The 13194-nt window shown below is 33.5% G+C and overlaps 1 long non-coding RNA gene across 1 annotated transcript; it reads right to left on the minus strand.

The window, feature by feature from the left end:
• Nucleotides 1–562: 562 nt before the first annotated feature.
• Nucleotides 563–9834, minus strand: LOC124450685. The gene is made up of 3 exons (XR_006950172.1): nucleotides 9681–9834; nucleotides 7480–7487; nucleotides 563–573 (listed from the first exon to the last, which is right to left on the minus strand). It is a non-coding gene; the product is annotated as an uncharacterized LOC124450685 (long non-coding RNA).
• Between the last annotated feature and the right edge of the window lie 3360 nt (nucleotides 9835–13194).

Raw genomic sequence — 13194 nt, forward strand, 5'->3', positions numbered from 1 at the left:
TTGTTGTTGTTGACTGACGTTTTGACTACCTTAGCGGTAGTCATCTTTGACAATGTCAACAATTTTGGAGATCATGCAGGAAAACTGAACTTCATCAATTAATGATAGCAATTGAAAAACAATAACGAAGACAAACCAACAGCAAAAAGGACTTTTGTGTCAGACAATAATTTTACTTGTTCAACGAAATAAATTTATTGACTTTTATCTTGTTACACAAACATAGAAAAGGCAAACTAGTGTTTGCTATTGCACTTAAGGTTTTGTTTTGTTAAAACGTCATGTAATCATAATTTTCATGCAAATGTATTTTATGCAAAATAGTTTTAATATTGCACATGGAAACGTTTTTTGTTACCATTTTATACATAAAGCAAGTTATTAGAAATTTCATCAATTTATCTTGCACAAAAAGCATTTTTGATTCATTTTAATTATTGCGTTTTTATATACAAATCATCGATGTATTAAGTTGTTAACAAAGATAAAGACAGCCCAATTGTTACTTTTGTTACATGAATATTTGCGTCTTTATGCATTTGAGAAATTTAAATTTATAATAAAGCAATGGTACTTTTGCCATATGTTTTTCTAGCAAAATTAAAATTTTGGCTGTCTTTCTCACTGATTGTTAAAAAGTAACTCCTAAACTCCATTAGAAAATGACTTCATGATTGAAGTTCATCATCGTGATACCATTGAGACTGGAACACTCCAAACCATGTGTTATTGTACAAACAGGAAAAGTTAACAAAAGTTAGAGAAAGTTTTGCAATATAGAGAGAAAAAACAAACGACAGTTTTGCACATAAAAAGATGTTTAAAGACACGTTTTTAACATTAAATGAAAAATTGATTTCAGAGATTTTTAACGTTTCAACAGTTTTACTTTCACAGATCTCAATGAATATTACGAAATTTCCTTAAAAAGAATAAGTGGGGAATTATATTCATTTCAAATCAGTAAAAAAAATTTCAGTCACTTTTAAATACATTAGCAGTTGCTAAAGTACCTCTTCCTTGGGAATTAGTTGAGGACATCCTTAGACAATAAGGTGAGGAGGACATGATGATGTTAGTCAAAAGAGATGTTTGTTAACGTTGTTGTCAATTTTTTTGTTTAAAAATTGGCAAACAACGAAACAATTGATTGAAATCTTTGACACAGTGTGTTTTGTTTCATTTTGTCTCAATCAAAAAGTGATATAACTGTTTTCTTTAGTCTCAGTCAAGAATTGTTAACAAACAAAAAAAGACATTAAAGGACTTATTCCATTGCAGTTTCAACAAAATAAACTTCGATATATTCTTCAAAAAACTCTTTGCCCGAATCGGTCTAAATGTTTGTAGAAGAATATGTCGAAGAATATGTTGTATAAATTATTAAAATATTGGTATTTCGTTCGATTACTGTTATAAGGTTTTGGGTTAAGCTTGGCAAAGGTCAGCACGAACGTATTCAATTCTTGCACAATTGAGAGGGTCAATTAATTATAAATTTTAACAATAAGCATGGGCAGAGCAGTGTATTGTGGTTCGTAAAGATCTTCGTAAAGATTTATTTTGAAGAAGGTAGAGCATTTTTGAAAGCCAAGCTCATGTATATGCGGATAAACAAATTAATTTGTATTGTTAAAGTTTATTATTAAAGAGGCTCTTGTCAATGACATTACAATCTAAATAATTTTAAATTCACTCTATTATTCATTCTGTAATTTACACTGTCTTTTACTACAAAACATTCACTGGTATGAATGCTCAAGTAAATTTAAGCAAGAAGTATTATAAAGCAATTACACAGAAAACCAAACCACGTGCACCACGAAATGTGAAGAAACATGTAAAAAAGTAAACTGTACATAAAAAATCGACTTCATAATGGACATTCAATTTTGTGATAAACAAGTGTCCTTTGATTTGAAACGCTCCAAACTATGTGTTATTGTACGAACGAGAAAAGTTAACAAAAGCTATAAAGAGTTTGCAAATATAAAGAAAGAGCAGAAGCTACAATGCTGCATGTGAAAGGATGTTTGAGGATACACCTATGACTTTTACTGAGAAATTTTAAATCAAGAATTTTTGCTTTGTAAACATCTGTGCTTTGTCAATCAATCGTATCAATTATTGCCTGCGACAAAAGAGAACTTAGTATTGTTGGACAAGCGAAGCCCATGAACTTAATTAAAGCGTATTTGTAATAAAAAGTGTTAAACAACTAAAAGAACTTTATTCACTCAAAGATCAGTCAGCATACTGGAAATGGATGTCCAACGAGACTTGATATGTATTAATTTATGGCATATTGAAAATTTTTAATGTCTAAATTCAAACCAAAGGAATGACTAATTTATCTACTAAAGCACTTGGTGGCAAAGTTTTCTATTTTTCTCAAACCATGAAGTTTCATCTGCAAGCAGACCTGGAAGACAAAGGCTCTGTGATTTTACTGTGATATTAGTGATTGACTTTGTTGACAACACTTTTGAAACCTGAAAGTGAAAAAATGGTCATCTACACGACCGTTTTTAAAGGAATTTCTAATTTTTAAAAATTGCAAACAATTAAAGTGACTGAACATTTATGAGAGAGAATAGAAGAATGTCGCATGTTTACAAAGGTTTTGTAGCCAATGGGCTATCGTTCAGCATTTTTGCCTATGCCTCAACCTAAAGTGACAGTTTCATGTCTACTTTCTTTCATATAAATAGTATGTCTAGCATACAATAAAATCAATATGTGAAAGTAACTTCAATCTACACCGATGAGAAGTATACGACACTTTGAACATTTTTTTCAGGAAGTTAAGTTCTTTATGGATGTTTCAATGGTTATTTTCAAAATTTTCTATGGTTTTTTTATATGTGTCGTCAATAAATGTAGTGTAGCCAGTTCACTCATTAAGTTTTACTGTGCAAATTTAAAAATTGAAAATTATGTGACCGTATTCTAAAGAAATGAATGATGATGATGCTCAAAAATTTGCATAGCAGGACTAACACGAGTGGGCTAGTTACATTATTAGTCAATGATTTATTGTTGCATGGAACTATGTTTATGTGATATTACTGTCCATTTGAAGGAAATGAAGTGTTCATTTTGTAGGACGAAAACAGGAAGTTGATATGTGTGTCAATAATTTTGCAAAAACATATAATGAAACAATTTAATTGATTTGATTTAAGTATTTGCATGACTTTTATTAATTTTGCACTGTAATATAAAATGTAGTCGTAAAGAAATTTTTTCGTTGAAAAATTATTGCGTGTTGTGTGTGTGTTTGAATTATGTGACTCCAGTGATCTCTGACCTAAATTGCTGCTATAAATTATTTCATATTTATTACTAGTGGCAGTTAAACCAAAAGACGTGTTATAAAGAAGAAAATGATCTTATTTTTATCGACATCAAGTTTTTGACATTTTTCTAGATAGGACTTAGCCTTTTTTACGAAATATGAATCTTTGTCAAATGTTTCCAACAAAATATTATATTTTTGTGTATACACAAGATAGAAAACAATAAAATTTGAGTGCACTTTCCATATTAACTATGGGCAATATGAATTTCCTTAATCCTTCCCCCCTAAATTTTTTAAAGATGTAGAATTGTACAGTTGCAGATAATAGGTAGGTGTCAAGTGTCATTCGTTCATTGTGTAAAGCTTCTTCTGTAGTCCTTTCTTTTTGTAATCAAGTAGTCTGTGCTTGTGGTTACTAGTTCGAGCAGGTTTGGTTCTGCTGGTGTAATGGTTTGCGCTGGTAAAGATATTTTCACGGTTTTTGTAGTCTGTAGCGGTGAAGGTCTCTGCGATCCTTATTCTTTTGTCGTTTCTGGAAAGTGGTTTTGGCGTCCATGGATTGCTGCTTAATGGTGAGATTTGGTCGAGATAGTTTTATCCTGTGTATATTTGGACATTATAATATGTAGACTTAATGATAACCGTCTTCGTGAACTTCTTCTTAGAGAACCAGAATCAACACTACAAAAAACTGTACAAATTGGACATGCTGCTGAGAAAACGAAGAAACATACGAAAGAGCTTCAAAAGGAAATTAAAAGGCAAAGAATATATTAAAGTAAATGGTTTGAACCCGGGAGTATTGTTACATGTTTGTAAATGTTTTTCGTCCAGTTTGGTATATTCCTGAGAAGGACTGTTTGTGTTGTTGTTGACTTACGTTTCAAAGTCAAATGAGGAGTAAACGCCAGGCTAGGTATTTGTTGACTGGTTCTTACGTCATTGTATTGTGTGTACAGGAAATGTGTATTGTCATTGTGAATTAGTGCTAACCTGACGTTTACTGCTCTTTTGACTCTGAAGATGACTACCGCTAATGTTGTCGAAACGTCAGTTAACAACAACAAAAACAGTCCTTCTCAGGACTATACCAACGTGGACGATCTACATTTACAAACATGTAACGATACTCCCGGGTTTAAATAGTTTACTTGAAAAACAGTATAACGATTTTGTTTTTATACACAAGATAGAAAACAATAAAATTTGGTGTTGGATTAGCTGCTAATTTATCTGCTGGGCACCTTTTTTTTGCTATATTAGCAAGTTTTGGATTCACAATGATTAGTAATGATATGTTAGTTTTAAGCTTAGCCCCAATATTAGTGATAGTTTTCATAACCTTACTAGAAATTGCTGTGGCTTCGATTCAAGCATATGGGATTTGCCTATTAACTGTTATTTACATCAATAATTCTTTAAACCTACATTAACACATGTAAGTTATATTCTTTTAATTATTAGTAATAACACAATATGTATAGGCGAGTAAGTAATACGAATGGCACATATAGTGTTATGTTAGTCCTATGATTAAGAATAGGTGGGCGATGACAATTAGTAGCCCCTACAGAGATCAATATGTCTGCAGGGAATTATATTAAATAATATGAATAGTTTATTTATAGTATTCTCATTAGGAATAGTTGGAGCTAGTCTTATGGTTGTATCTAGGTCGAATACTGTTTATTCATTATTCTCAGGGGCGGATCTAGGCTATGTCAAATCAGTCACGCGACATATGTTTGTAGTTCAAAAATTATTTATCAAATTTAATGATTACAATTTTTTTATCATTAAATTTTTGTTCTGTAATCGTTTGATTTCATCATCAAAATTCTGTTTTATGTATGAAAACTTATACAAATATCACCTTAGTAAACAGATCAGTAGATTAAAACTTATATAGAATTATATTAACTGGCTGACTGATAAGCGGGATGGCTCGACTGGTTCGACCGATAACGGAGTTCAAGAACGCTTATTTAAGCCATTTCATTGGTCAATAGCCAGATCAGTGGACGATCTAGACTAATCTCGACCGATAAGCGGGGTCGCCGGACCTATAAGGGAGTCCAATTGCTATCGTGTAATTGGTTCGTTGAAATTTTTGTCTTACTGTGATTGGTTTGACCGATTTCGACTGAAAGCCAACTGAACTAACATAGTCAAGCTCACGGTCTGAGTTGAATGTTTGAGCGTTTCATAGTAATGTTTTAAAGCATGATAGAAACTAAACTACAATCAGATGGAATTTATAGAAATCTTTTACAAAATCATATATTGACACGAATGCTGCTGTCCAAACTGTGAATTTTTTCAAGAGGGTGAAAAATTTATAGATAAATTGTAAATGCTTGGCAAAGACGATCTCGCGAGCAACATTTCAGTCATTGATGTTCAAAAGCAAGCCAAAATTGTTTTGAGTTTTATCAGCAGAAATTTACATCCAAAATCTTAAGTAAAGGACTACTGAAGTGTATGCATGAATGTAAAATAGCAAAGTCAATTTGTGCAAGTATGTGATTCGATTTATGTCAATATGGCGTATGGTAGGCAGATTGATGCTTCTAAAATTGTTGTTGCCGAAGGACTTTTAGCTATGATTTCTTTAGTGCTTGGGGAATCGTGGCCGTTATATGGCAGCGTAATCCTACATTCCTGCAAATATATTTCAATGGACAAAAAATCTGTAGCCATAAGGCGCCATGCTATTATTTACTTTATCATAAACAAATGTTTGGGGCTTTTCAGTTTATGATTATTGATCATTCAATCATTAGACAGTTACACTACACATTGTTTAAGATTTGAGAAAACTAACATTGATTACATGAGAAGCTGTTTATTATAACATGTGATTTGAGTCTTTTCTAATCCATGAAGCTTTTTATTTTGACAATTTGACTGGAATGGTATTAAACCTGAGTATTTCACATACATGAAATGTTGTCCCATGTCACGTATTGTTCCCTTTTCTAACTGAACACCTCATGTAGAGATGTCAAGGTGTGTTGATCTACAGCTCATACCAGATTGTTTGCAATAAATTCCAAAGGGCTATTGATGTATGAAAAGCATTTTCTATAAAGTAAAAATGTGTTTCTATGTATGCAGATAAACCTTGAAATTTGGCAAAACAACAAAGTATTTTTCTTGATCACTAGGTAATTTTTCTGATGATCATTATAATTTCTAAGCTAAATTATTTCAGATTTACCTTTAAGCAAGCTTTTATCATACGAAAAGATATTTATCATAACCAGTAAGCATGACACATGAACCAATTTTAACATTCATGTAATTATATAATTATATACATGTTGGTTACATTCTTTTTGTATTTGAAAATACAATGCTACTAGTGATTGCTCTATAGCACACCTTGCATATACTTAGAGAAGATAATAGTCTAGTGAAATGCCTAATAAACATTAATGGCATTAAGCTGTCCTTAATTGCAAATTTTCACTCTGATAATTTTTGCTTAACCCTTGGCAAAAAAAATATTTGAGTTTTCTCTAGAAAGGTGAATTTGCTGGCACTGTATGTGGAGATGGATAAAAGGTTACAATAAACTTGCATGTTTTGAAGTCTGAGCTTTTCTATATCTATGAACTGTCACTTGTAGTACCAAATTTCTAACTTAACTTATTACATAGAGGTTTGAATGGAGGTCTCTAGGGGGTCTATGCCTGGTAACTTGGTAGAAATTTTTAAAGACATGTCCTTTTCGGAATAGTAATATTGTAAAATGAATTTTGCGTTCCTAGGCATGCTAATGGGCCATATATTTGGCAAAACATTCAAGTATTGTCCACTTCATTTATTTTTGAAAAAAAAACGTAAGCAAAATGTGTTGTATTTACGCAAAAACGATGCCCACAAAATACATTTTGTATTGATCTAAAACGCTGAATAAGGCATTTTCAAAGCTCTTAAATTCAAAATTTCTCAGGGGAGAATACCTCAGACCCCCAGGTGAGAAGCGCCTACGTCGTTTCATGACTGATGTTTGAAAAATCCTAGATCTGCCCCTGAGTATTCTGGTTAGTTATTGCTTTTGTTAATGCTGCTGTTATGTTTATATCGTTGAGATTAGACTATATACGCTTAATATTTATAATTGTGTATGTGGGGGCTATTGTTATTTTATTCCTGTTCGTCATTATGTTAACTCAACAGCCTAATAAAGTAAACTCTCAAGATTACTCACATTTTTTACAAGTAGGATTATTTGTTATATTACTATTTTATATTTCACTAACCAATATCCCTAAATATATCAGCAATCCTGTGATAGGATCAAGAACTAACATTGGGGCAATTTGAAGTCATCGTTATACTACTTATTATGAATTAGTAATAATTGCTAGCTTCGTGCTACCAGTCGCTATGATAGGGGCTATATTATTAGCTAAACAGCCCAATTCACCTTTTTTATATAATTCCCACAAGGAATCATCTCGTAGTAGGCAAGATCTTTTCCTACAAATCAGCAGAAGCCCCTTCAGGTGCTGTCTGGTAAAGTGCTAATGCACGTCTCCGCTTAGGAATATGGAGAGGAACATGGAATTCAAAGGAATAATAATACTATTTATCATTAGTGGGGCATTATCAATTGTAGTTTTAGGAGCATCTTATCTATTACGATATAAACAACCCGACTTGGAAAAAGTGTCAGTTTATATATGTGGATTTGACCCTTTTGATAATCCGGGAAATCCCTCCTCCGTTAGATTTTTCTTAATTGGTATCTTGTGCTTAATATTTGATCTAGAGTTATCTTTTTTATTTCCTTGGGCTGTTACATATATGGGTTTACATTTATTTGGATATTGGGTTGTTATGTTATTTTTATTTGTCTTAACTTTAGAGTTAATTTATGAATGGATAGAAGGAGGTTTAGAGTGGGAAAACTAGCTTCTAATTAGTATTGGCGCATAAATTATTTAATGTTATCAATTATCATCTTATTAATCGGAATGATTACCTTTGACTCTGAAGATGACTACCGCTAAGGTTGTCGAAACGTCAGTCAACAACAACAAAAACAGTCCTTCTCAGGACTATATCAACCTGGACGATCTACATTTACAAACATGTAGAAGTAATTTAATTATTATGTTAATGTGTGTAGAGCTAGTTTTACTGGCTTCTACTATTTTACTTCTATTTGAATCTCGTGTGCTCTATACGCTTTTTGGTCAAATTTTTGCGTGGTGCAATTGCTGTTCGAGCCTAAATTTATTGAGAGGTTAACCCTAAATTAAAACGAATCAAATACCTATGCAATATTTTCACTTAGCAGAGGAGAATTGTTCTAAGTATGGATTATCAGTCATCCAGCTTATTCAAATTGGTAAGTTCTATGAACTTTTGCATGAGCCTGACACCCCCAGTAGAAAACAAGCATACTCTCAAGCCGAGTTATTAATTGAGTCCTTCATGCGGAGTAAGCCTTTAGAGGTGATACCTTCTATTAAACAAGTTGCCTCTTTACTTGATATGAAAATCATTAGAAGATCTTTACTTCAAATGGGGTTTCCAACTTATTCCCTTACTTCTCAGTTTTAAGTACTTTATTGAATAAGGATTGGACTGCTATAGTTATTGATGAATTAGTTACTGGTAAATCGGGGCCAAAACAACGTGCAGTATCTCAGGTTTATTCTCCTAGTTGTAACTTAGAGGATTGTTCGGAATTACCATATGTATTATCAATCTATTTTTCTCAGGACGACTTATTGGGTATTACTTTATTTCAGCCATGAATGGTCATAGTATAATGTTTCTTGTCTCTTGGATGGACAGAGATAAAGTAGTTCGGTTATTAATTAATTATCGTATTAGAGAAATAGTAATTTGGGCAAATTCAGATGGTGATTCAGAAATTTTGATAAATAAAGTTATTTATTTTGAGTTATTTTCGCTTTTAGAAAATATGATTTCTAGAATAGATATTGCATTAAGCGGAGCTATCGCGGCTATTAAATTTAATTATACTAAACCTTTTTTGGAACCAACAAAATCCCAACAATCCAAGGGTCTAATTGAAGTAATTAATTTACGACATCCATCAGTAGAATAGTTAAACACTCAAGAAGAATGTGTGGCTCATATTATAAGTCTAGAAGATAAAGGAATGTTAATATTCTCAGTAAATGGTGCAGGTAAATCCACTTTACTTAAAGCAATTGGAGTCAACGTAATATTAGCTCAAGCAGGAATGTATGTAGCTGCAGATTCATTTAGGTTAAGACCTTATCATTATTTAATTACTCGTATTTTAGGGGGAGATGATCTTCATAAAGGCCAAGGTACTTTTGAGGTCGAAATGAGAGATCTTTCAACTATATTAAAGCTAGCTAATTATAACAGTTTAATTTTAGGTGATGAAATTTGTCATGGAACAGAAGTTAGTTCAGGAACAGCGATATTAGCTGCAACAATTGAAAGATTAACAACTGCACAAACTAGTTTTGCTCTTTCTACTCATTTACACCAAGTTTATTCTTTAATTGATTTACCAGTTCGGTTCTATTATTCCGAAAATTGATCTCCGTCCCAATATCTTCGGAACACGAAGAATAATCACAATTACAACTTTGGTTTCTTAAACAATTTTTATTATTACTCCTCAAAAGTGGCGTAGCTAGCGGTCCCGCTACTCCCGCCCGGCGGGAGTAGAAATTTCCCAAAAAAATAATAAATATTCTATTTGGACATAAGATATACATTATTTCACGAACAATTTGTAATATTATGTTTTATTCGTTCATATTTACGCTTTTATTAGGTGGTTCGTAATCGTAATACAACAAAATCTCAAGATTTGTTATGTAACCTAGCAACCGCCTTTTCTCGCACATTGCATACTCGCGCGATTCTCCACGTATTCCGCCCATCTTCAGAGGGCGGAACATACAATATAATTCTATATAAGAAGTTTTGAATTCTGGTTGGCTAAGGGACTTGACGCATGCTTAAATCTGCTGTTTTTATAGTCGAACTCCCGCTATTTTAAATTGGCGGAGGTTGTAATTATTCGACCTTTTAATACGAGTACAGCGATTAGTGATCATCAAATTACGTGTCATTGTCGGTATTAATTTTCCATTGTGTTTACTCTCAAATTGCTATTTTGTGTTTGTGTATGACACAATGGCTTCAAGTGCGACTGCGATTTGCTCAACTGATGTTGATTTAGTAAATAGCTTATTAGCTAAACCGTTCTCTGCTCGATCGTCGGTCGAACAGAATGTTATCGTTCATGAACGGCCTACTTCTGATTTAACTATCCAAAATAAGGGAAGAGCATTTCAGAGAGATTGGTATGAGGCGAAGGACTGGCTGTGTGGCAGTACAACCTTGCAGAAAGTGTTTTGTTGGCCATGTCTAATGTTTTCCCAAAACATCGCCATCGTGGACTAAGAATGGCTACAACGATATGCGGAGAATTATGTCTGATGCTAAGAAGCATGAAAATCTAAATCGCATTTGACTGCATTTAAGACATGGAAAACGTATGGAGCTAGTGAACGAATTGATTGTCTTATGTCCCTCGCTAGAAGAAATGGATTCAGCGTCACAATGAGGAGGTAAGACAAAATCGAGAAATTTTAAAACTGTTACTGAGGCCGTGCTGTATTTGTCAAAGCAAGAGTTGCCATTTAGAGGTCACAATGAGTCCGAAGGTAGCTTGAACAAAGGTAATTATAGAGAGTTGCTCGAATGTTTTGCTAAGTTTGATTCTGTATTTGAGCGTCGACTGCACAGTAGACTAGCAGAATCTGATATAGTTGGTGACAGAAGATTTACTGGAGTCTCCCAGAAATTCAAAATGGTCTTATCAGCTGTCTTGATTCAATTATTGAAGATGAAATCAGAAAGGAAATAAATGATTGCACATTTATGAGTATTCAGGTTGATGAAGCATCTGATGTCTCCACCAAAGAGCAGCTAAGTGTTATTGCTCGGTTTGACAAAGCAAGTGAAATTATGGAGAGGCAATTAGGATTTGTGGATGTATGTATGAACAGAAATGCCACAGCAATATCACAAGTTGTCAAAGATAAACTTGGTGAGTATTCTAATATAAAAGAAAAACTGGTTTTACAAACATATGATGGTGCTTCTGTCATGTCTGGCCATATCAATGGTGTTCAAGCATTGGCTCGACAAGAGTATCCTTTGCTCATTTTGTTCATTGTGCAGCTCATAGATTGAACCTGGTCCTATGCCAGTCAGCCTCATCAATTTCTCCTGTTAAAATCTTTTTATTAATATAGCTACATTCAGCACATTTACAAACAATGCCCCAAAAGAAAAGCTTTTCTCACATCTAACAACCTTGAGTTTCCTGCCCTGGTGAAACAAGATGGTATTATCGCTCTAGATTAATCAATGTATTGCACAAAACTATGAAAAACTTTTAGATATTTTTGAGGGGTACTTGAACAACCAGCTGGGTGGGATGATGAGTCATTAAGTAAAATAAGTGGCTTACTGCATTATCTTGATAGCTTTCTCTTTTGTTTTCTAGTGTGTGTTTTTTACAGGATTTTAGAACAGTCCACAATTTTGTATTCCATTCTTCAAAATAGGAAACCCATTTTAACTATGGCATAAGCAAGATTGACAATTTCAAGCAGTTTATTGTGTCACTTCGCACAGATCAAGCTTTCACCGAGTTTTACCAAACTGCACTAGAAAAAGTAGGCCCACCAGCAACCAGAGCAGATAGTAGATACAATTACAAACAGCTTTATTTTGAGATTATTGATTCCATTAAAGGCATGTTAAGTGAACGATTTCAAGATATTAATCAGTTCGAGTTTTTAGACCTTGTAAATCCTAAACTATTTACTACATGGAAGGGCATAGTTCCACAGGAGAAGATCAATCTTCTCAAAGATAAGTATAGTCCTCTTTTGACATCCAAACTTTGGAGAGTCAACTTTCCTTCATTTACAACGACAAGGACTTTCACAAAGAGTGCAGTAATGAGGTTCTTAAATACATCTTCAAATTTAATCTCCAGTCGAGTTTAGGTCAAGTGGTAAATTTGTTAAAATTGAATGGTGTGTTGGCAGTGGCAAGTGCTTCAGTAAAGAGGTCGTTTTCTTGCTTAAAAAGGGTAAAAAGTTATTTAAGAAATAGAATGGATCAAGGTCGGCTTAGCTCTTTGTGTAGAATATCTATTCACAAAGATATCATTGAAAAGAAAGAGGAATCAGAGGTGTTGCATAACGAGGTGGTTGAAAATTTGTAGAAAACCCAGGAGGCTGGCCTTTCTTTATAAATGATGAGTATAGTATGTGTTTTGATATTTGTTCGTATAATACATGGTACTTCATTGAGAAAATTAAGCATAACTTTAAAGAATAAAGCCATCCCTGTCTACTTGCCCCAATCTAAACAAGTTTAAACTAACAAGTAGAATGCTAAGAAAAATCTCTCTATGCACTTTAGAAGTGTCGTATACTATATTATTTTTGTGCTAATACAAATTTCTTCTGTTTATGCAGGGCAGTGATGAGTAATTTATGTTTTAGGGGACAATTGTCTCCTGCGTAACGTTTCTCTGAGCCACCTTTAGTACCTTTTAACTAGTTGCAGTTTCAACGATTGCCACATTAAGAATGCAGCTAACAAAATGGGTTTTTATAAATTATTGTACAACAAATAATTCGCCCTCGAAATGGCAGGAAATGCTGTTTCCAAGGCTCTGGATTTCAAAATTTTCCGGGGAGCATGCCCCCGGACCCCCCTAGTGGGGTCGCGCCTCAGGCGCGACATGGATTGGCGGGAGTGACTATTTTTCCTAGCTACGCCACTGCTCCTCAAAGTATCTCGCTTCTCTCGCTTCTCTCGCTTCTCTCATTCGTCTC

This window comes from Xenia sp. Carnegie-2017, unplaced genomic scaffold (assembly GCF_021976095.1).
Source record: "Xenia sp. Carnegie-2017 unplaced genomic scaffold, XeniaSp_v1 HiC_scaffold_24, whole genome shotgun sequence".
NCBI classification, from domain to species: domain Eukaryota; kingdom Metazoa; phylum Cnidaria; class Anthozoa; order Malacalcyonacea; family Xeniidae; genus Xenia; species Xenia sp. Carnegie-2017.